General features: G+C 36.1%; 1 long non-coding RNA gene across 1 annotated transcript; it reads right to left on the bottom strand.

Moving 5' to 3' along the window:
• Positions 1-14,621: 14,621 nt before the first annotated feature.
• LOC127106964 (uncharacterized) lies at positions 14,622-15,957 on the bottom strand. The gene is made up of 2 exons (XR_007795569.1): positions 15,121-15,957; positions 14,622-14,961 (listed from the first exon to the last, which is right to left on the bottom strand). It is a non-coding gene; the product is annotated as an uncharacterized LOC127106964 (long non-coding RNA).
• Between the last annotated feature and the right edge of the window lie 8,630 nt (positions 15,958-24,587).

Genomic DNA, 24,587 nt, shown 5'->3' with positions numbered 1-24,587 from the left:
TTCTCCCATTTCCAAAAAGTCCAAGAACTCTCAATTCCCATGTGTGGTTGGCAAGTTATGATCGAATCGATTTCAGAAAATCTTGAACTTCAAGAGGCCATATCTCCCAAACCGTTTGGCCAATTTTGGTGGGGTTTTTTCCTACAAGTCACATTTGATCCCCTCTTTCCAAAAATATAAATTTCATGAGCCAAAACTTCACCAATCAAAATGGCATTTTTTGACCTATCTCATTTAAATGCAAGTTTGACCAATGTTTGACTTTTTGATATAAACATTTTTCTAACATTTGGCCAATTGGAACAGCTCAGAAATGTCATTTAAAACATGTTTGCAAGCTCAATTATGCAGTATATGAAGCCATTCTTTAACTTGCTTGAAATTTGGATAAAAGGACACTTTCACCATGCTACCCCATGCTTGCATTTGAACCATGCCTTGGTACCTTCAAACAGAGTTTATACTGATCATTTTCTGTCAGTTTGAGACCTGATTAGCAGCCTAACCAACAGCAAAACAAGAGGCCATGTCCTAGTTGCTTAAGAATGGGCAAAAGTACATTTCATCCATACTTCCAAACCATGCTTTGTGCCATGACCATAGCAGCCTTGATCATCATATTTTTCTGTCACGAGGACATCAGTAGCAGCAACTGCAACAAAAAACCACCCAAAATCCTTACTCCCTCGGATAGAGGCATTCCTTTCTCAAAAATGGCAAGGGCAGTTCAAAACAAGATAGCAAAATCTTAATATCATTTTCCTGTCATAACAAAAACCAGCAAAACCAAAAGCCTAACTCACCTTGCTTTTGCATTTTCTGCCCAAGCTCAAGAAGAACAAAAGCTGCCTTGCTTAACACAATACATCCATTCATCATGTGCTGTCAAAGATGAAACCTAGCAGCAGCCAAGATTGCACACAAAACACTTCACACTTGCATTTCAAAAAAAAGCTGTCAAAGCTCAAAACCACAAAAAGCCACATCCAACAGCAGAGTATTTTTTCATTTATTTTTCTGTCATGGAGTAGCAGTAGCAGCCAACACATAACAAACCAAGAACTTCACTCAAATTGAAAAAACCATGCTCTTACCTTGCCTTGCATTTCTGTCTTTCTGTCCAAACACAAAAGCACCAAACACTGCCCTACCACAAAGCAATCAAAGAGCAGGTTTTGATTTTTTGCTGTCATGTCACAAGCCAACATAACCCAGCAGCCAACCTAACCAACAATCACAAACCAATTTCACTCATTCATTCAAACTCACCTCACTTGCATTTACCAAAAGGTCCAAAACACTCAAAAGAGAACTGAGCCTTGCATTGCTTTTCACCATCTTTTCATCATATTGAACCACTAAATTGCAGCCATCAAACATAACATAGCAGACCAACCAACTTCATTCACTCTCAAAATCTCACCTTCTTGCATTTTCAAATTTTCTGTCAAAACTCCAAAGTCACCAAGCCTTGCCTTGCCCTGAACACAATCCAAGCATCCTTTTGAACCACCAGAGGCAGCCACAAGCCAGCATAAACCATGGTGTTCCCAATCTCATTTTCACATTTCATTCAAAAAACCACAAAAAGCCAACATCCAACACAGAAATCCTTTCATTCTCTAAAAACCTCACTTTGATCATTTTTTCAAAAAAACTGCAAAAAACTCCATAGGCCACAATCTGGACCTTGTTGCTGCATCATCCAAGCAGCCTTGTGAGCACGTTAGAGCCATCATTCTTCAACTGTGAGAAGCTCTGGACCAACTGCTTTCTGCAAAGCTCCTTTAATAGCAGGTTTGATTTAAAGCCAAATCAATCTGTGTCAAGCCAAGAATCTTCAACCATGCATCGTGTGGGAGGCTGAGGCATATCTGTTTCGATTCACCATTGCTAGGAGACCACCGAATCACTGCTGCCTTGCAAGAACAGGTAAAATTCACATTTAACCATTCGCAAAAACATGTAATACATCTTATAGATCTCTTCACCATAAACATGATGGGCTTTGAATCGAGACAAATGGTTAGGTATCAAGAGAGAAAAGTGGATTTTAAGTTTGATGGTCAAAGTTGTTTTTGTTTGTTTCTTCCGTTTTGAACTAAATTGATGAAAAATAATTTTAGATTATTGATGTATATGCTTAGATGTACACATTGATATGTTTATTCTTGGATTTGGAACAAAAAAATTTTTCAACTGTAAGTACTTTTTCTGCACTATGAATACTGTATGATGCTGCTACTGTAAGTGTTTTTTTTTTCTGCACTATGAATACTGTAATGTGTTTTCTGCATTGTGCTTACTGTAGCAATTGCCTTGCCTTGTTTTCAAATAAATGCCAAAAGGCCTGGGGCGAGGGGGATTCGAACCCCAGACCTTTGGGTGAAAGCTTCAAATACCAAGTGTTTTACCACTGGGGCACAATGCCAATTCATTTATTTAATGCCTTCTATAAAAAATATATTGAAGAGGAGCGCTGCCATTGGTCCAAGTGAATTGCCATGCCGTCCTGCTATTGGCCATGTTGGCGCGTTGACCGGGGCGTTGACCCCCCCCCCCCATTGTTTCTTTATTTATTCCATTAATCCATTTAATTTTCAATTTTTATTTCATTTAATCACTCAAACTTCCAAAAATCATAACTTGCTCATTTTTGATCCAAATTCAATGGGATTTTTTGTGTTGTGTTCATCATGACCTCTAGTATTTTATCATTATTTTTCCAGAATTTTTGGATGAGTGGTTTTTAAATGTTGCTAGGGTTTGTGACATGTGACCAAATTTTGTACACTTTGCCAAATCAATTGTGAAATGATGAGAATGTATCCAATGGCTCCCAAAATTTTTGTGCTTAAACTAGACACACTCATGGTGATTTTGGTGTAGAGTTTATGAATTTATCATTTGTGGTTTGTGAGTTATGATTTTTTGAATTAGGGTGTGACAATTTGTGTCACGCCATTGATGTCCAACTTCATGATTTTCATAGCCATGCTTCTTGACCTCCAATTGATCTAATTTTTTGCATGAACCTACTCTTGTATGTCTAGTTTACATGTGAATTTTTCTTGGAATTATTTGTGGCATTTCCTAATTGTTTGAGATTTTCTCCCCTGCCTAGTCAATTGTTGACCTTGTGTGACACATGTTCCCATTTCATTTGTGAAATTCTCATACTTTATTAGATGGACATGAAATTTTACATGAGATAACTAGACATCCTCATCTTTGCCATGGTTTTAGTCCCATTCATTTATCATTCACCATCTCTGATTTATGATTTTTCTAAGTTGATGCATGTTTGGTTGACTTCTTTGAGCATGTTCAAAATTGCTTTGACTTTCTGATTTTCATTGACTGCCTTCCACTTGTCCAAATGAGATGAAATTTGACATGCTTACCATGCTATGTGTTAGGATTTATCATGATTTATTTGGTGATTTTTGGAAGTGTTTGAGTTTGCTTTTAATTCAAGTCTTGATGTTGACTTCTATGAGCTTCTGTTTGCTATACCTTGACCTAAATTGTTCATGAAATGATGATGATGATTGATATGAATGTGAAACCAATTGGGTTTGTTTCTTAAATGTTTGAACTTGATTTTGATTGGGCATTGCTTGCTGTTTTGACTTTTTCATTCATGTTTGATCCTAGGCTTGCCCTAGTGGTCCTGTTACTCACCTTTGAGCTTGTGTTTTCAGGTTGACCATCAAATGGCCATTGAGACCAATTCTTTTGATTGAGCTTGCTTGATTATCATTGACTAACTTGTTTGTTTTGTAGGTGGCTTGGCTCACATGCCTTAAGCCTTGTGCCTTGCACATCCATGTGCCCTTAATTGACTGTTGGTGTCTGTTTCTGTTTGTTTTGTTTGAAGTTGTATACTAACATCTGCTTGACTGTTTCAGGTGCTTTTAGTTGCTTAGTTCCTTGTGAACTTTTTACTTTGCTTTGCTTGTATAAGCAATTTGCATTGAGGTATGTCTCTTTGTCTTCATGTAGTCTGGAAGACTTGGCCTGTTATTTGGCCAGGCAACTGTCTGAAGCCCTCCTTAAGAGGCAATGTTTGTGGATGTTTAATTTTGTCCTTGCATAGAGTCAAAGTCCTCCTAAGTGAAGAGGCAATTGGTGGAAGGTAGGGATATGCAATCTATCCCCCACTATTCAGTGTGTCATCTGCTTTGCTCACACCACTGTGTTGATGCATTTCAGATACAAACCCAAGATCTTGTACAATTGTACAGTTGAGTCAGTTTCAAATGTGTAGAAGGGTTCCCACTTTCTGGACCCACACATTCTTGTCTTGAGCTCTCCCAGGCCAGGGATAAGAGCTGTGAAGTCTTATCTTCACTCACCTTTCATCTGCTTCACCTTAGCCCCTCAATGGCAAGGTTAAGAGCACATTCACCCCATTCCAGAGGTTTGTTTGTTGAGGTTGATATGACCCCTTGACTAAAACCTAACCCTTGTTTGAGCCACTTGTTTATGTATAGCGTGTGCTATCTGTGCTTGTAGGATTGTTTGACTTGCTTCCTGTGCAAGTTAGGATTGTTTGACTTGCTTCCTGTGCAAGTTAGGATTGTTTGACTTGCTTCCTGTGCAAGTTAGGATTGTTTGACTTGCTTCCTGTGCAAGTTAGGATTAGTTTAGACTTGCTTCCTGTGCAAGTTAGGTTTTACTTGGCTTGCTTCCTGTGCAAGTTAAGTGTGTGTGGCTTGCTTCCTGTGTGAGCCATGCTTAGGATAGGTTGGCCCTTGTGCCATTTAGCTAGAAACCTTAACTTAGGGATGATTTGCATGATAACATCTAGGCTCGAGTCGTAGTCTCCCTAGTTGTGTCTCCCTCTGTTATCTGGTTAGGCTAGTCCTTTATCCCTCTGTAGGGGAACTACATCGCCCTGATCTTCACACCAGATGAAGTATGTAGGCAGGAGATTGAGCTGATCTCTCCGGGCGCCTTTTCTTTCTTTTGTGTGTGTTGTCTGACCTTTGCTAGGCTCGAGTCTGTGACTCCTTAGCATTTGCTGTCTGTCTGTTTGTGTGTGTTTGACAGTTATAGGCTCGAGTCCCCGACTCCCTATTAACCTGTTGTGTTGTTGTGTGCTTGGAAGCTGATGTAAGTCCATCGAGTGGCATTTGGGTTCCAGTGTGCGTGCGTTTGGTTCGGATGCTGATGTAAGTCCAGTGATTGGCATTCAGGCTCCACGTTTGCCTCTTTGTGTGAGTTTAGGTTCGGATGCTGACATAAGTCCAGTGATTGGCAGTCGGGCTCCACGTTTGCCTGTGTTTGTGTTTGTTTGTGTGCGTGTCAGCCGAGCTACGAATGCTCTGATTCTTCTTTCGTCCGAGAAGATACGTATGCATAAGGTGCGATACCTTAGCGAGCATGTGTCGTTTCCCCAGTCCGAACTACTTCGACTCTGATGTCTATGCCTGATAGACTAAGTAGGCCCAGGATGCGACATCCTGCCGAGTCAGTTTCAGTCAGTTTCTTGTGTCTCTTTCAGCCAGTGTGTGTGTGTATGAGCAGTGTTTTAGCAACCAATATTCCTTCCTTTTGTGCGTGGATCCCGTAGAGTACTACAGATGCGTAGGGGTGCTAATACCTTCCCTTCGCATAACCGACTCCCGAACCCATCCTTTTTGGTCGCGAGACCATGTTCTTTCCCAGGTTTACTCTGAGCGTTTCCTTTCCCTCTTTTGGGATAAATAACGCACGGTGGCGGCTCTGTTGTTTCTTGTTTTCCCGCCGGTTTTTCGCGCGATGCGACAATGATCAATTGAAGTTCAAGACTATTTTAAAGCTCAAATGTGACCAACCAGAATGAAAAATCTCAATTAAATCATAAATCAATCAAATAATTCCAAGAAAATTCATGTTCATTCACAACATTCATATCAATCATCACACAAAAATCAGAGCAATTGGAATTCATTTGATATGGAAATCACATCTCATAAGATGAACAAGCAAAGGTGTGACACAAATTATAACACCTTCCTTCACATGATCATAAAACAGAAACCACAAATGGTAAAAATACCAAATTAACACCAAAATGTCAAGCCAAGAGTCTAGTTTCATCATGTAAATTTTCAGCTTCATAGGATAAAAACTTAGCATTTCACAAATGATATGGCAAGGCAAAGTACAAAAGGTATACATGTTCACAAACCCTAGCACAAAATAATTTCCAGCCATGCACAATTTATGAAAAAATGCTCATAAAATACTAGACAGGACAAGGAACATCATGCAAAAAATCACATAATTTTTGGAGCAATTTTCAATTTAATATGAATTTATGAAGATGAAGAAAAATTAAAAAAAAGCATATGAAGCACGGATGAATACATGGAGGGGAAAGAAATAATATGTGAAGCATTTGAATTTTTGACACAGCCAGGAATCGAATAGGGAAACATTTTGAATAGAGGCGCGCTCAGGCTGAAATGCAGCCGTTTCATACAAACCTTAAACACATGCATGCCATAATCCGCAGGTAAGTGGGATGAACTAGCAACAAAATTCGCAGGAAAACGCATGCAGGTCATGGAAAAATTCGCAGGTAATATGCAGGTATGAAGAACACATGAAGAACACGATGAAGATCATGAAGATCTTCATCCATTTTTTCCAGAAAATTTCAACATGTCCAGAAATCATAAATGAGCATATCATTGTAAAGATCTTCCATCATACAACAAGAATCCATAAACAATTCATCCAGAAAACATCAAATACGCATGGATCGAAGTGAAGAATATTCATCATCAAAAATTCAAACATCCATATCTCACTCAAAACAGCATGGATTCACACGATTCAAGGCTCAAACTACTCAGTATTACAAGATCTATCATAATAGCATAAGGATTCTAAGAAAATAAGAGATCGAATTGGAACCTCTTTGGAGAGCAGAACTGGATTTTGGATGAATTCAGGTCTTGTGATGCTTCAATGTTCTTCTACACTGCTTGTGTGAGTGATTGGAAGAAGAATTGCAGCTCAATTGCACACGAACTTGCAAGAATTTGGATCTGCCATTGTTGCTTCAAGCTTCACAAATGCTCTAACCTTGCACGATTTCTACTGATTCTAGGGATGATCCTGCTCAAGATCAACTCAACAACAAGAATTAAGCAAGAAAATGAATTGAATATGAAGAAATTGGAAGAAAATTTTGAGAGAAAAAATTTGGTATTCTAGATCTAGATCTGAAATTATGAATCTTGTTAGCTGAAAACAGTTAGGGTTTGTGTTATATACTCCCTCCTAATCATTCTCCTAATCATGTTTAGGCAATGTTAATTGGAATTAGCTAAAATGTGGTGCATATGCAAATTGTCATTTTCACCCTATGCATGAAAATTCATGGTGAACAGTACACGAAATGCATTTGATTTCACTTAAAATTTCATTTTGGAGCTATTGGCAATGATAGAATGTTCAAATAATTGGCCAATTTTAAATTTTAAAAATTCCCTCCAAAAATCAAGTGAAATACCAAATGTTCATGTGATCATAATTCATGAAATGCAATGTATGATTTGGAAAGTAGAGGTCAAGAGAAGAATGTACAAAAAAGAGCCACTTGAATTGGAGCTTTGGTTGAGAAGTTATGCACATTTGAATCTCCAAGTACACTTTGCCATGTTTTGATCATATCTTCTTAACCACACATGAGAAATTGATGATCTTGGACTTTTTGAAAATGGGAGAGAAAGATCTACAACTTTCATGTTCAACAAAATTTCATTTGAAGCTTTCTTGATAATGTAATTAGGTTAAAACCTTTCCATTTTTGGCAAATTCAAATTATAGGTCACTTTCTATTTTTGGAAAGTTTTGACCTGACTTTATTTACTTCAATGTTGATGTTTGAAATGTCAAATGAGACTTGTTTGAACATGAATGAAGTATTTCTAATCACTTCCCACCTCCAAATCTAACAGTTGACTGAGCAGTTGACTTTCTAGGCTTCCAGTTGACCTGAAAATGTTCTGATGGAATTCAAGCCTCTACCACTTGAGATTTTGATTCAAAATGATGTCATATCTCATATGAACTCTTGGTAATGCTTGTGGTGTCCAAATTCTCAAGAATGGCCACCATCTATTGCTCAATGAATGCCTTTTGACTGCTTTGACTGTTGATTGCTTCATCTGCAAGACAAAGGTTAGATGGCATATTTTTGTACTTTTGGTTAGTAGTAACAAGAAAAGCAATGATATACAAATGCAAAACATGCTTAGTGATCAAGAATCACTCTCAAAAGGATAACCAACCCACAAGGAAGGAGGCAAGGTGCACAATGATCCTTGAGGCAATGATATGGTATGATATGATGCCATGAGGGATCTTAGGGACAAAATTGGGGTCTTACAGATGCCCCTATTTAAGGTCATTCTATCCGGAGAAGTGAAGTTTAGAAATCTTCATCTCGACGCGGTAGAATGGGCTTAAATAATAGTAATGAGACAAATTTTGATCCCTAAGAGACCTCCACCAAGTGAATGGACTCGCAAGTCAACTTGTTAAGGAATACTCCACACAAGTCGACAAGACTATGCCATTCTCCTATCCTAAGGTGCACTCGAGTTCGGGTATAGAACTCATCTCACAGAGATCACCAAAGCAAATAGCAATTGTATATCAAGCAATTCAAACATTACAATCAATACAGTTATCCCAAATTGTACAAAAATATGTCATATAACAAATAACAATATCACACAACAAGGGTGAAAAGTAGGCAATACCACCAAGGAGGTTTTCCCCAGTGGAGTCGCCACTTTTCTGTAGCGGTGTATTCGTCACTTTATGATTTATTGATTAAATCAAAAGCAAAGCATACAAAGAATCGAGTCGCCACCATACTTTTATTTATCCAAAGGAATGGCTAAAAAGCGAACAAAAGCCTAAGAAGTTTTACACATAGAAAACTAATGAAAAGATCAAAGATCGGGGTAAGGGGTAAATTACGCAATGGGAAGGTGTTAGGCACCCAAAGCGTCCTAGGTACTCCTAGGGAGCCCTTTTCACACTTGTTGTACGAAATGTTATTTGTTTTTGAAATATTTATTGTGCAAACATGGATTGAAGAGATGAGAAAAGAATATACAAGTTATTATTTTTGTGTTTGAACGGATGAACCCGTTGCCTACGTACCTTTCCATGGAAGGTAAGGATCAAAACGCCGTAGTTCGGCTAAAAGATTTCCAAACATATGAGTGGGTTCATTTTTAAAACAAAATCCCTAAGGTCTTTCGTTATCCATGGGAGAAAACTCAACCTTATACAAACAACAAGTCCACCATGTGAGAAAAGCTTCAACTTGCTAGTGAGGGGTTAACCCTATAATAAGCAAGGAAGTCTTACAATTCAATCACTAAGGACAAGAAGGTGAGATTAACATCAACCAACTAGGATAAATCAAACCTATGGCTAATGCATGAAAACTTATCAAGAATGGACAAAGCCACAAAACAATTGAATGAGTGAAATTAACCAATTAGGATTTATTCACAAAAGATCAAAGTATGATTAAAATTCAATTCAAAAGAAGTATTATGAAATGGAGTTTGAAAAATCAAAGGCCTAAAGCCTAGGTTTCTAATTTGAAAAGAGATGAAAAATGTTTGCACAATGTTTCTCAGGTTTTGGATTAACATGCAAATGGAGGTTTATCAAAGCAAAAGGTGGGAGGGTGAGGAAGTAAAACTTCTTAGATGTTCACCTCTTGAAATCATATGTAGATGATTCAAGCGATTCCTTTGGAATAGGCAACAAGGCAAATAAGCAAGTGAGTAAAGCAAATGGATACCGGATGCCAATCAATGGACTTATACCAATCTCACAAACAAACACGAATACCGGATACCAATCAATGGATTTACACCAATCTCCTAAAACAAAACAAAGATACTAGATGCCAATCAATGGACTTATACTAGTCTCACAAACAAAGGTGGATACCGGATACCAATCAATGGATTTACACCAATCTCCTAAAACAAAACAAATGATACCAGATGCCAATCAATAGACTTATACTAGTCTCATAAACAAAGGTGGATACCGGATACCAATCAATGGATTTACACCAATCTCCTAAAACAAAACAATGATACCAGATGCCAATCAATGGACTTACACCAATCTCACAAACAAACATGGATACCGGATACCAATCAATGGATTTACACCAAACTCCTAAAACAAAACAATGATACCAGATGCCAATCAATGGACTTATACTAGTCTCACACAACAACATAACATGGATACTAGATGCCAATCAATGGACTTATACTAGTCTCCCACCACATCATAGGAACAACTGCCAAGTAATGGACTTATGCTTGTCTCCTCCATGGACAAAGCAAAAATGCTATAAAGCAAAGTTTATGAAATGATATACAAATGATGATGATAAATGCACTAAGGCACACTCAAGCAGATATGCACAGATGAATCAAGTAATCAGACAAACAAGTCAATTAGCACACACTATATACAATCAATTAGGCTCAAGCAAGGTTAGACTTTAAAGTCAACTGGAATGGGGTATGTTGTGCTCTTAACCCTAACATTGAGAGTTAGGGTGAAGCAGATGAAATGGAGATGAGGGGTGTGCCTCATAGCTCTTATCCCTGGTCTGGGAGAGCTTTAAACAATAGAATGTGTGGGAGTTCAGAAAGTTGGAACTCTTCTCCTCAAGTGATTTAACTCTATAAGATCTTGGGATAATATCCACAATGCATCAACATGTTATGTGAGCAAAGTGGATGACACACTGAATAGTAGGAGATGGACTACACATCTCTTTTATCTACCAATTGCCTCATAAGAGGACTTTTCCTGCTTGGCACAAAGAGTAAACAATCACAAGCATTGCCTCTTAAGGAGGACTTCAGACAGGTGCCTGCCCACATAACAGGACAGGTCTTCCAGACTACATGAAGAAGAGAGGTTATACCTAAGTGGTTAAGCAACCAAGCAAAAGCAAGTTCAAAGTGAACTTAAGCAACTAATGTACCTGTGGAAACATCAAACAAATCAGTACAACTATACAGACAAACAACCAACAGTTAATATCAACAGTCACACCCAATAAGCAAAGGGCATAAGCCACAAGTCAAGCTCAAATGAATTAACAACCCTACAAAACACACAATGTTAGTAGTCAAAGGCAAACATCAAATGCTCAAATGATGGAGCATCATGAACCATATAACTTGGATGTTCAACCTGAAATCAAAGCTCAAACATGAGAGGCAAACCACTAGGTCAAAGCCTAGGGTCAAAGATGGAGAAAAAATTCAAAACAGAAGCTGAAAATTAACATGAATCAACTTCAAACACATCTTGAAACAATCCAAAATGTCTCACATCAATATCATATACCAAATCCATTTCATGATCAATTGAAGTTCAAGACTATTTTAAAGCTCAAATGTGACCAACCAGAATGAAAAATCTCAATTAAATCATAAATCAATCAAATAATTCCAAGAAAATTCATGTTCATTCACAACATTCATATCAATCATCACACAAAAAATCAGAGCAATTGGAATTCATTTGATATGGAAATCACATCTCATAAGATGAACAAGCAAAGGTGTGACACAAATTGTAACACCTGCCTTCACATGATCATAAAACAGAAACCAGAAATGGTAAAAATACCAAATTAACACCAAAATGTCAAGCCAAGAGTCTAGTTTCATCATGTAAATTTTCAGCTTCATAGGATAAAAACTCAGCATTTCACAAATGATATGGCAAGGCAAAGTACAAAAGGTATACATGTTCACAAACCCTAGCACAAAATAATTTCCAGCCATGCACAATTTATGAAAAAATGCTCATAAAATACTAGACAGGACAAGGAACATCATGCAAAAAATCACATAATTTTTGGAGCAATTTTCAAGTTAATATGAATTTATGAAGATGAAGAAAAATTAAAAAAAAGCATATGAAGCATGGATGAATACATGGAGGGGAAAGAAATAATATGTGAAGCATTTGAATTTTTGACACAGCCAGGAATCGAATAGGGAAACATTTTGAATAGAGGCGCGCTCAGGCTGAAACGCAGTCGTTTCATACAAACCCTAAACACATGCATGCCATAATCCGCAGGTAAGTGGGATGAACTAGCAACAAAATTCGCAGGAAAACGCATGCAGGTCATGGCAAAATTCGCAGGTAATATGCAGGTATGAAGAACACATGAAGAACACGATGAAGATCATGAAGATCTTCATCCATTTTTTCCAGAAAATTTCAACATGTCCAGAAATCATAAATGAGCATATCATTGTAAAGATCTTCCATCATACAACAAGAATCCATAAATAATTCATCCAGAAAACATCAAATACGCATGGATCGAAGTGAAGAATATTCATCATCAAAAATTCAAACATCCATATCTCACTCAAAACAGCATGGATTCACACGATTCAAGGCTCAAACTACTCAGTATTACAAGATCTATCATAATAGCATAAGGATTCTAAGAAAATAAGAGATCGAATTGGAACCTCTTTGGAGAGCAGAACTGGATTTTGGATGAATTCAGGTCTTGTGATGCTTCAATGTTCTTTTACACTGCTTGTGTGAGTGATTGGAAGAAGAATTGCAGCTCAATTGCACACGAACTTGCAAGAATTTGGATCTGCCATTGTTGCTTCAAGCTTCACAAATGCTCTAACCTTGCACGATTTCTACTGATTCTAGGGATGATCCTGCTCAAGATCAACTCAACAACAAGAATTAAGCAAGAAAATGAATTGAATATGAAGAAATTGGAAGAAAATTTTGAGAGAAAAAATTTGGTATTCTAGATCTAGATCTGAAATTATGAATCTTGTTAGCTGAAAACAGTTAGGGTTTGTGTTATATTCTCCCTCCTAATCATTCTCCTAATCATGTTTAGGCAATGTTAATTGGAATTAGCTAAAGTGTGGCGCATATGCAAATTGTCATTTTCACCCTATGCATGAAAATGCATGGTGAACAGTACACGAAATGCATTTGATTTCACTTAAAATTTCATTTTGGAGCTATTGGCAATGATAGAATGTTCAAATAATTGGCCAATTTTAAAATTTAAAAATTCCCTCCAAAAATCAAGTGAAATACCAAATGTTCATGTGATCATAATTCATGAAATGCAATGTATGATTTGGAAAGTAGAGGTCAAGAGAAGAATGTACAAAAAAGAGCCACTTGAAATTGAGCTTTGGTTGAGAAGTTATGCACATTTGAATCTCCAAGTACACTTTGCCATGTTTTGATCATATCTTCTTAACCACACATGAGAAATTGATGATCTTGGACTTTTTGAAAATGGGAGAGAAAGATCTACAACTTTCATGTTCAACAAAATTTCATTTGAAGCTTTCTTGATAATGTAATTAGGTTAAAACCTTTCCATTTTTGGCAAATTCAAATTATAGGTCACTTTCTATTTTTGGAAAGTTTTGACCTGACTTTATTTTCTTCAATGTTGATGTTTGAAATGTCAAATGAGACTTGTTTGAACATGAATGAAGTATTTCTAATCACTTCCCACCTCCAAATCCAACAGTTGACTGAGCAGTTGACTTTCTAGGCTTTCAGTTGACCTGAAAATGTTCTGATGGAATTCAAGCCTCTACCACTTGAGATTTTGATTCAAAATGATGTCATATCTCATATGAACTCTTGGTAATGCTTGTGGTGTCCAAATTCTCAAGAATGACCACCATCTATTGCTCAATGAATGCCTTTTGACTGCTTTGACTGTTGATTGCTTCATCTGCAAGACAAAGGTTAGATGACATATTTTTGTACTTTTGGTTAGTAGTAACAAGAAAAGCAATGATATACAAATGCAAAACATGCTTGGTGATCAAGAATCACTCTCAAAAGGATAACCAACCCACAAGGAAGGAGGCAAGGTGCACAATGATCCTTGAGGCAATGATATGGTATGATATGATGCCATGAGGGATCTTAGGGACAAAATTGGGGTCTTACAGGTATACCTCGTTTTATTCATGGATCTGGGTCCATTCTTGATTAGCCATTTGGTTCTTGGTCATATGCTTCTAGTGCATGATTGTGTTGATATATTCATTCATTTCATTTGACCATAGTATGATATGGTCTACAGGTCTTGTCATTAGGATTCATCAATCCATTGCATATACATTCATCATTTTTATCATTGTGCCATGATATTTTCCCCTATTGATCCTAACTTCAAATTGTCTTTAAACTTCAAATTAATTTTTGAAGTTTACATTGCTTTTTTGAGGTTAGATTTGAATGTCGAAATTTAAATTTGATTGTTAATACAAAACTGATTTTTTCCGAAGTTGGAATTGACTTTTGTGATTTCTAATTAATTTTAGAAGTCATCATGTCATTTTAAAAGTCAAGTTTTCGGTTTCGATTTATTGTTAAAATTTCAACCAATTTGAATTTTTCTTTTGGATGGGCCATGGTGGTTAAGTTTACTTAAGCCCATTTACCAATTTTTATTCATTAACCATTTACCAAATCCATTTAGCCATTCTCCATTCTATCCACTTTTAATTCCAAAACCAATTAACCCATAACACATTCTAAATCCCATTTCTAAGTCCAATTTCTATATCCAATTTTTATTCAATTAACCATAGCCCAAATCCATTTTTTCCAATCCAATAATCCAATCTCTAAATCCATTATCCATTAGCTTTTTTAACATTAACATTCATCCATTAAAAAACTAATTAATCCATGTAATATAATACACCTATCTATTACAGATAGGACAAAAAGTGGAAACGACGGCAGGCTGCAAAGCTTCCAAAACCAGTCAAAAATGCAAAAGTTGTGGCATAACGCAGGTAGTAGCAAGCCAAACGGCAATGATGTGAACTCAAATACCAAAACGACAACACCAGCTGCACCCTGCATCCAAACGGCAAATTGCAACAAGCGTAAACAGAAACGGTAGCACAACTGCTCAAAACGAAAATTGCAACAAGCTGAAACGCAGTTGCAAACAGATTGAAACAGCAACGTGAAAATCAAAACGCAGGTAGCAGCATAAGTGAAACGCAGCAATACCGTAAACAAAACGCAGAAAATTGGAAAGCTGCACAATGGTAACAACCAAAACGCAATGCCCAACGCGTAAACGGCATTGTAAATCCATCACAGCTCCAACTCAATTCAAATTACAAACATGGTTTCTATATAAACGGATAAGTTAACAGTGAAACCTCTCTTCCTTTTTTTCAACCAAAATCGATTCTACAGAACAAATCGCTCCTCCTCCTTCTGAGTTGAATCGCTACAAACTCTCACATCCATCACGAAGCTTCTCACGCACCATACATCACCTTGTTTTCAATTCTACAAATCATCTGCATCACCACATCGCAAAACCGAACAACAACAACGCAAAGTCTTCCTCGAAAACGGCAAGGCGATCCACTACGGCGAGACACCTAGAAACAGAAACAGAAGATTGAAACAGAAGAGGAAGACGAGGCGAAGCACTCCTGGATAAACGCACGCGGACCTGAACTTGTCGTCGTCATCTCAGAACGCATCGCTGCGAAATCGGAGTCTCCGTCGAAAACGGCGCAACTCGGACAATCACGATATGGAGTGAAAGAGTAGATCAAAGCATAACACCTGAACGAGACCGGATTCCTGGTTGCTCGCATACGCCGCCGGCAAGGAGTTTTTCGGCACCACCGGTGAGTTTTGACGTAGGAGTTCTTTTTTCTTGTTCGACGTGACGACTTGGTTGAGGTTCGATTGATTGAGCTCAGGTTTGACTTAAGATTTGGGCTTTTTTGCTCAAACGGTCCAGTTTCTCCATTTAGGGCTCAATCCTTCTGTTAGGCCTAATTATTTGCACTGCTCACTCCCCATACTATCCAAGGTCCATGCTGATTTGTTAGCAATTTGGATTAATTTGATTTGTTAGCAATTAGGATTATTTGATTTGTTAATAATTAGATTTTAATTTGATTCATTAATTAGAATTTTAATGTGATTCTATTAATAATTAGAATTTTAATGTGATTAGGTTAATTGTTAGGATTTATTCGATTTTGTTAATAATTAGAATTTTAATTAGTTTATTTGGAATATTGATTTGATATTTTAATGATTGTTTTGATATTAGAATTTTAATGATAATTGTTTTGGATGGTAGAATTTTAATCTCATATTAATAATTGTTTTGATTTTAGAATTTTATTTGACTTTCATTTTAATAATTGTTTGATAATATTAGATTTGTGTTGATATTAGAATTTGATTTAAATTTGATATTTGATATTGGTATTGAATATTCTATTATTTTGTTTGATTCGATTAACATCTAACATCTAACAATTAACGTCTAATTCTTTACATCTCCGTACTCTAACTTTTAATTTCTTGTACCTAACTTCTAACATTTTATTTTTGTCATTTTATTGCCTTTACTCTGCTTTATATCATAATTGTGCATTCACCATCATCTTCACTTCATCTTAGTAATCAACTTAAAATTGAATAAACATAAAAAACGAAAAGGACAAAGATAATAAGACCTAAGCATGGAATGGACAATGGACTATGGACTTAGAGATTTCTATTGGGACCCTTGCATTGGACCTTGGACAACATTTGGCCCGAGCACGAAAGGAGCATTCAAGAATCAAGAAGAATTGTAATATCTTTATGTACTTTCTAGCTTAGGACACAATGCACACACAAGACTTTCTCTTGGGCTACCTAACAATGAGACATTTTATTTCATGCAATCCCTTGTATTTTCCATGTACCCCTCCCCTTTTGGATGTACGCTTTTACTCGTTTTCTTTCTTATTGATTTATAGTTATCCCTTAGACATTAGGAACACTCGTCATTTCACAATCAATAAACAAACCCTTGATCCAACGTCAAACGGTATTTTCCCAAATCAAACTCAAAAACATAATAAAAGACGATTAGGATTGTATGCCACGAGTCTTAAGGGGTAAATAAGGGATGAGAATGGAGATTTGAACACAAGACGTCTAGCTTGGTAGTTCGAGGTATTCACATTTTTCCATAGTCTTTAGTGCAATCTGAAATCAAGAACATACTTTCTTCAAAACCTAAAAACAACATCAACTCATTCAAACATTTTGTTTGAGCCTTAGGGCATCACTTTCGAAAACCCTTTTTCAAGGTATAAAATCAACAAAACAAACAACATTTTGTATCCAAGAACTACAGGGCTCTGATTTCTCACTTCAACAAGTGAGCATACGTGATCACAAGGACCCAAATCCTTGGCGAGCACCCTAATTTAAAATCTACATCCACTCTGCAAACCCTTAGCAAGTAAACATTAAGATAACGGCACTCATTCAAGCGTAAACATCCTAGACGGTTCCTATGGAGTACCATAGATGTGAGGGGTGATAATACCTTCCCCTTGCATAACTGACTTTCGAACCTGTTCCTGGTTGCGATGACCACTCTTTGGGATTTTCTTGATATTTTCCCTTTCCTTTGGAATAAATAAAAACCAATGGCGACTCTGTATTTTTTACGTAGCAACAACGGGGGTGTATTATGAAAAGGGAAAGTATTAGCACCCTAATCTTCTGTAGTACTCTACAGGAACCTTTTAAATATATGTGTTTGGTTTAAAATTGTTTGCTATTTGATTGGGGAGATGAGAAAAAGAACATATTTTTATTGTTTGATGATTTGGAAAGACATTGAGTCTTATGCCTACGTACATGTGAAGGATAAAAACCTCGTAGTTCAGGTTCAAAAGTAAGAAGGGATTTATTAGGGTTGATTTTATGAGAAAGAGATAAATTGTCATCTTAAGGAGAAAACTCACTTTTAAACCACCACAAACATGTGGAAGATATATATTTGCATCAAATTGAAATAAAGGCTCTCACATGGATATAGAATCAACAAGTATGCCACACACCTATTCCAAATGGAAAATAATCAATATCAATCTCAACAATATTATGGGGTAGAAGATTTAAATCTCAACTAGGGATAACTCATGTCCAATCATTTTATGAAAAGGTTTTAAACATGGAAAAACCAAAGTAGCAAAAGGGTTTGAATTAAGTTTGTGTTTTTTAGGTCTTATGTAAAGATCTTTGAATATGCTTAAGTGTTTTGAAGCATTTGATTAAGAAATAAAAAGGAAAACAATGATCTAAGTCAAAGTTTATTGTGAAAATGGTTATAAGAGAGAGAGAGAGAGAGAGAGAGAGAGAGAGAGAGAGAGAGAGAGAGAGAGAGAGAGAATCCTAAGGTTTACATTGAGGGGAACCTAAGATTGTATCTAGAAGTTTTTGATTAAGGGGAAGCAAAGTTGTATAGGATGCAGATGAACACACACATGCAAAATGACAAGAATACCATGATTCCTTTCCCTTGGATATAAACATAACAAGATTGAACATGCATTAACATTAAGGCACAAAATATGGCTAAATAAATGACAATCACAAGGTGAGTGAGGTATGAATGCAAATATTGATCATGGTTTTTAGGCATTTAGATAAACATAAACAAGACATGACGAAGTTTCACATAACATCACAAGACACAAAACATTGATGGTGAAGACAAAATCATATTTGAAATGGTAAAGGCATTCATTGGTACATGGTAAACACAACATGCATCACATTTTAAGTCTTCACAAAATAAGCATTAAACTTGAATCAAAGTTCATGATAAGACCAATCTTAAGTGGAAACCTTAATCATGAATCAAGATGCTTCAAAAGATTCACCTAAACAAAACCCTAAGTTTCATCTGAATAATCAATCACTAATATTTTAAAACAAGGCTATTTAATCATGGTATAATTCCCAAAATATGATCATGTTTAAGCAAACAAAATGCTACCAACATCAAACATTACCTAAACAAGTATACATTGGTCACACAAACATCTATGATCACTTAGAACAAGGAAACAATAAAAGAAAATCCATTAAAAGGCCTAAAAACTACATAAAATGAACTAGTTTTCTACCTAATAAAAATGGTCAAAATAAATATTATTTTTTGGGATTTTTTTGTGGATTCATAAAATAGACGTTCTGATGAACACATGGCAAAAACAATGGGTAAAAAATGTTAAGGGATCATGAAGTTGTGGATATTTGAAGTTATGAAGAAAAAATAAACATTTAACAAGTGAGAAAAAATAAACATTACATTCGCCAGGTTCGAACTCACGTCCTTTGGGTTCCATGCACAATTTGGAAAAAAAATAAGGTCTAGGGCAATAAGGATTCAAACCCTAGACCTTTTGGTTGTAAGTGACTTAGGGTGCACAGTTCTACCACTAGGATGATTATACATCCATTCATTATAACACAAGGAATTGTATATATTATACAAACGCATTTGGTTTGACTTTTCTATGCCATGTCAGCATCTTCTTCAACCTCTAACTTCTTATTTTTGTTTTTTTCTTTCATCATTTTTTCATATTTTCTAACAAACATGTCTCTCTCATTTCTCAACCATTTTTCATGAAATAAAGATCAAAATTGCTTAGAAAAATGTAAGGAACACAATGGTACGATAGGTTTTAACTATACAAAAAGATGAAGATGCACGAAGGCCAAAACCAGAACTAAAACTTTAGGTTTCATGCAACTTAAATTCATATAAATAGCAAGATAAATGGCATGTGAGTTAATGACCAACCTTAACACAATAAATGCTACCTGTTTCCTTCATAAATCATATGGAAATGATGCATGTATAATGAGTTTTGAAGTGCAAGTATGTACCTATTGGAGCAAGGTCCAATGCCTCTTAAATACCACTTCTAGCTATTGTTTGATGTCTCTCACAATGTCTATGAGTTCCAGGAGATGGTCGGACTCTTTTGTTTGCAGAATGCTCGAGTCAAATGGGAGTGTAAGACCCTAATTTTGTCCCTAAGATCCCTCGTGGCATCATAACATTGCACTTGCATGCCCTCAAGGATCATAAGCATCTTGATTCCCTTTACCTTTGGGTGGGACTTCTTGAGAGTGGTCTGAGATCACCAAGCATGCTTGAATTGTATATCATTGCTTTTCTTATTTTGTTTACTAACCAAAAGCACAAAAATATGTCACTAACATCTTTTGTTTGTAGCTTAAGCAATTACAAGGTCAAGAGCTTCAAGGAGATCCTTTGTGCAATGATATGGTCAGGAGAAGATGATAGCAAGCATGGTAATGGCTCCCAAAGCTCTCATACATCAAATATGCCTCCCTAGCATCTCAATTCATCATTTTAATCAAAGAAAATCAAAGGGTTTGAGGTTTGTGCCCCAAGGAAACCCTAATTCATCTGTGCACCACAATGCCTTGCTCTTGAAGCAACCTCAGCCCATGGTCAAATACAATCAAGGGAATTTCTTTAATTCATCATTTCATGCATATTTGAACTTATTTGAGTATCCTCAATCATCAATTCATCAAGATGTGGGTTGTGGACTTGAGAAGTTGATCAGTCAATTCATCTGACTATTTTGAAATGCACTGAGACCTAACCTTTTATGTGTTGGTCAAATGGAGATGATTCTAAAATAAAAAATGTTCTTAAGGACAATATGAACGACTTTCATGTTCATCAAAAATTTATTTGAAGCTTGGAAAGCCATCTCCCATTCCAATAAATTATAGGTCATTTTGACTGAAACCCTAATTTTGGGTCAACTTCCCAAGGACATAACTCATTCATTTTTTATGATTTTGAGGTGGGATCAAATGCATTGGAAATATTAAGATGTCTAATTCAAATGTTGTGTTGAACAAAATTTCAAAATCTCAAAGGAAATACATGTGATAATGCAATACATTATAGGTCATTTTGGGCCAAATGCATTAAAAGGCAAAAAAGTCCAACTTCAAGTGCCCATAACTCTTTCATCAAAAATCCAAATGATGCAAAATGTAAGTCCATTTTGATTGTCTTGAAAAGATCTACAACTGTGATGTTGGAGGTTTTTTCATTTGAGGCTTTCATCATCAAAATAGAAGGGCTTGAACATTGGCCAAATTTAGAAACCTTGCATTGACATGTTTTGCACCTTGCACTTTAAACTCAAATTTCACCAATTTCCACATCCCAAATGGATTTTTGCCCAACATAAAAATTATTCCTTACATCAAGACCTTTCCAACCATTACCCACATGCTTATGTTTGGATTTTCTAATTGGGATTTTCGAAGAGGTGAATGTTTAGGATCAATTATGGAATGCACATGAAATCTTGATACACAAGCAAATGCCATTCAAATTACACGTCCAATTCAACTTGGTTTGTGTTCAGCATTCATTTGCATCAGCTTTTGGGCTTTGCACGCGCCTGTACAGGCCCATGCATGAAGGGTCCAAGTTCCATGCACACGAGAATTCACCTTGCTTGCAGCTTGTTTTGCTATAAATAGAAGTGCTCAGCTTCATTCAATTCTCAACCTAATGGCGCCAGAAATGCTGCACAATTGAATCCATAACCATTACCAAAGAAGCTAGTTCATTTTTCTCCAAATTTTTCAGATCCAAAATTCAACTACATCTGGTTGAATCCTTGGATCTAAAGCTTCTAAACCTTCATCATTCAGCTCATTGATCTTCTGTTTTGGCCAAGAAAGCAAGGAATCGAGCTCAAGTTTCCAGAAATCAAGCTTGCTCTTCAACTGGTATTTGCTTCGAATCTCTCATTTCTTTGATCTATTTGCCTGACCAAAGTGTTTTCTGAAGTCCTCACTTGAGAGGAAAGCTAGTGGTAGCTTCAATTTCGTTTTTCTTTGATCTGCATTTTTCATACCTGAATCTTCCACCTCAGATTTCTCAACCTATAGGAATCTTGAGTGTGATTCAAGGTTACAGGGGTGATGTACATCACCCCAGCTCCATTTTGGTGTAAGGATCGTGCATTTTGGTTGCCTTTTGAATCTCTGCAATTTTGGCCGGAAAACGCATGCTCACCGGAGAAGAAGGTGGCTCTGGTGGCTGTCTCTCTCCAGTTTGAATCTGAGCCATTGGATTGAGTTGTCCAGATCTAATCTTGGCCTTTGTTTCTTATGACTTGTTTTAATGCTGCGTGTGGTTCAGTTGACCAAGGCGTATGGTGGGAGCGCGCTTCTGGAGCGTGTGATCTTTTAGCTCAATTAATGAGCTCAGATCTAACGCTCCTCGTTTTTTCTAATTTTTATTTTTCTGATTTAATTTCTTTTATTTCCATTTATTTCAAAAATTCATATCTCTTTCATTTTTAATCCAAAAATTATGGGACCAATTGCATTAGTCTCCAAATAAATTCTAGTTTCTATTTCTGATTTTTAATATTTTTTATTTCATCATTTGATATTTTTGGTGAATTTTCTCTTTTCTGGTTGTTCTTAATTCATTTTAAATAGTTTTTGATATTCAAAAAATACAAAAATATTTTCCTAACCTATTTGAATAATGATGGATCTATGAAAAATATTCTCATCAATTTTAAATTGATTTGAGATTTATTTGAGATTTTAGTTCATTTAGGTTATTTATATTCATTTTTAATTGATTAAAAATAGTTTATGACTTAAAAATGCTGAAATTTTCTGTCAAACTTAGTTTGACCTTGGCGAACTTGGGATAAATTACTTGGACCTTTCAAGGTTGATTTGAAGTGATTTTGAAGTTTGACCTTTCCATTATTTTTAATTCAAGTTTATTTTAATATTGAAAATGCCAAAAAATATTTTGCTTATTGTTTGGCCTCCAATCTTCATCTTATTTCTGATTTATCATTGTTTGACTTTGACTTTCAATGTCATTTGGTCAATACATATGGATTGGTACATCTTATTGCACTTTATGCATTTTGATCTTTCCATTTTCATTATCCATTCTCCATCTCCTTCTTCTTCTTCTTCTTCTTCTTCTTCTTCTTCTTTCTTTTTGATCAATGAGTTGAAGGTTGATAAGTTAGCATTGATTAGGGAGACTTAATCTTCCTTGATTCAAATCTAATTCATCTTGATCAATTGATCAAGTGAATGGCTTTGCATTAAGGATAGGTTGTTTTCTAAATCATGCAAAAGGCTTAAACCAATACAAGATCAATTATCATTTTCTTTTTGGCATGACAAGTTATTGGAACTTGGTTCACTAATCAAGACTTCTAACTTGTATTGTTGCCTACATTATTATTGAACGGCCTCAGATAGTTGTGACTTCTACATAAGTCCAATTACGATTGCTTAACATAGCGCTAAATTCGCCTTATGGCATACTAACTACTAACACTAACCATTAACAACTAACATTTACTTCTTGCTCTTTACTTTTATGCAATTTACTATTCTTGCACATATTATCCATTTTCTTTTCTCTTTGCTCACTTGAGCACATGTTTATGTTAATGCCATTTGCCTTTTGCTCACTTGAGCCCATAATTGTGTATATACTATTGTGCTTGTGTTTTTGTTTTGATTGTTGTGGACCAAATGCAAAGAAGTGGACTTAGATCTTAGGACTTTCCCTATGCAAAATGGACAAATGGACTTAGTTTTCTAGGATATTCCCTATGCAAAATTGGAGTAAAAGGACCTTAATGATGAAGATGGATGAGAAGGACCAAACCTCTAAACTCACTTTTGTCCATTCTGTTTTGTTTCATAAAACTCTTTGATGTGTGTGCTTTTGTGCTAGGGGGGTTCTATGAGCTTAATTGAAGGACCATTGCCATGTTCATCCAAAGTGAAAGATACGAGACACATTGAGAATCTCTTAAGAGGCTTGTTTGATGATTGCTTTTATTGTGATTGCTTATTCCAAAGGATGGGAGCTACTTGGATCATCAATATGATATCAAGAGAGGAACTCCATTGTGGTTTTGTTCTTTATCCCTTTCCTTTTTGCTTTACTTAGGACCTAGCCTTTCTTCTTCTTCTCTCCACTCTAACCCAAGCCAAAACCTTTTGTGCAAACATTTAACCTTTGTTTTCAACATTAGAAACCTAAGCCTTATGCTTTTGATTTTCAAACCTTCTTTTCATAACACTTATTTTGAATTGAATCCTTAGGTCAACTTTGACCATTTTTGTATATACTTATAATTGGTAAATATAACCCATTCAAATGTCTTTTTGTGGTTCCAATGGCCACTTTCTTAATCAAATCTTTCATAACCTTTAGCTATTAGGTTTGAGTTATCTTGGTGGTTGATGTAATACTCACCTATATCCTTAGTGATGGACAATGAGTCTTCCATGCTTATTATAGGGTTAACCCCTCACTACCATGTTGAAGCTATCCTCACATGGTGGATTTGTGGTTTGGTTGAGTTTTCTCCCCTTGATAACAAAAAGACCTTAAGGCTTTTGGACCAATCAACTCACCAACTTTTTTTTTGAGATTTTTACCCCGAACTACGAGGTTTTGATCCTAATCTTTTTATAAGATGGTACGTAGGCAATGGGTTTATCCATCCAAACACAAAATGTAAATAAACTTGTATATTCTCTTCTCATCTCTTCAATCATGTTTGCACAAATAAACTTTC

The sequence above is a fragment of the Lathyrus oleraceus genome, chromosome 7 (genome assembly GCF_024323335.1).
Source record: "Lathyrus oleraceus cultivar Zhongwan6 chromosome 7, CAAS_Psat_ZW6_1.0, whole genome shotgun sequence".
Classification (NCBI taxonomy): domain Eukaryota; kingdom Viridiplantae; phylum Streptophyta; class Magnoliopsida; order Fabales; family Fabaceae; genus Lathyrus; species Lathyrus oleraceus.
The sequence above is the reverse complement of the archived record's forward strand: the minus strand, read 5'-3'. Positions and strand labels throughout refer to the sequence as shown.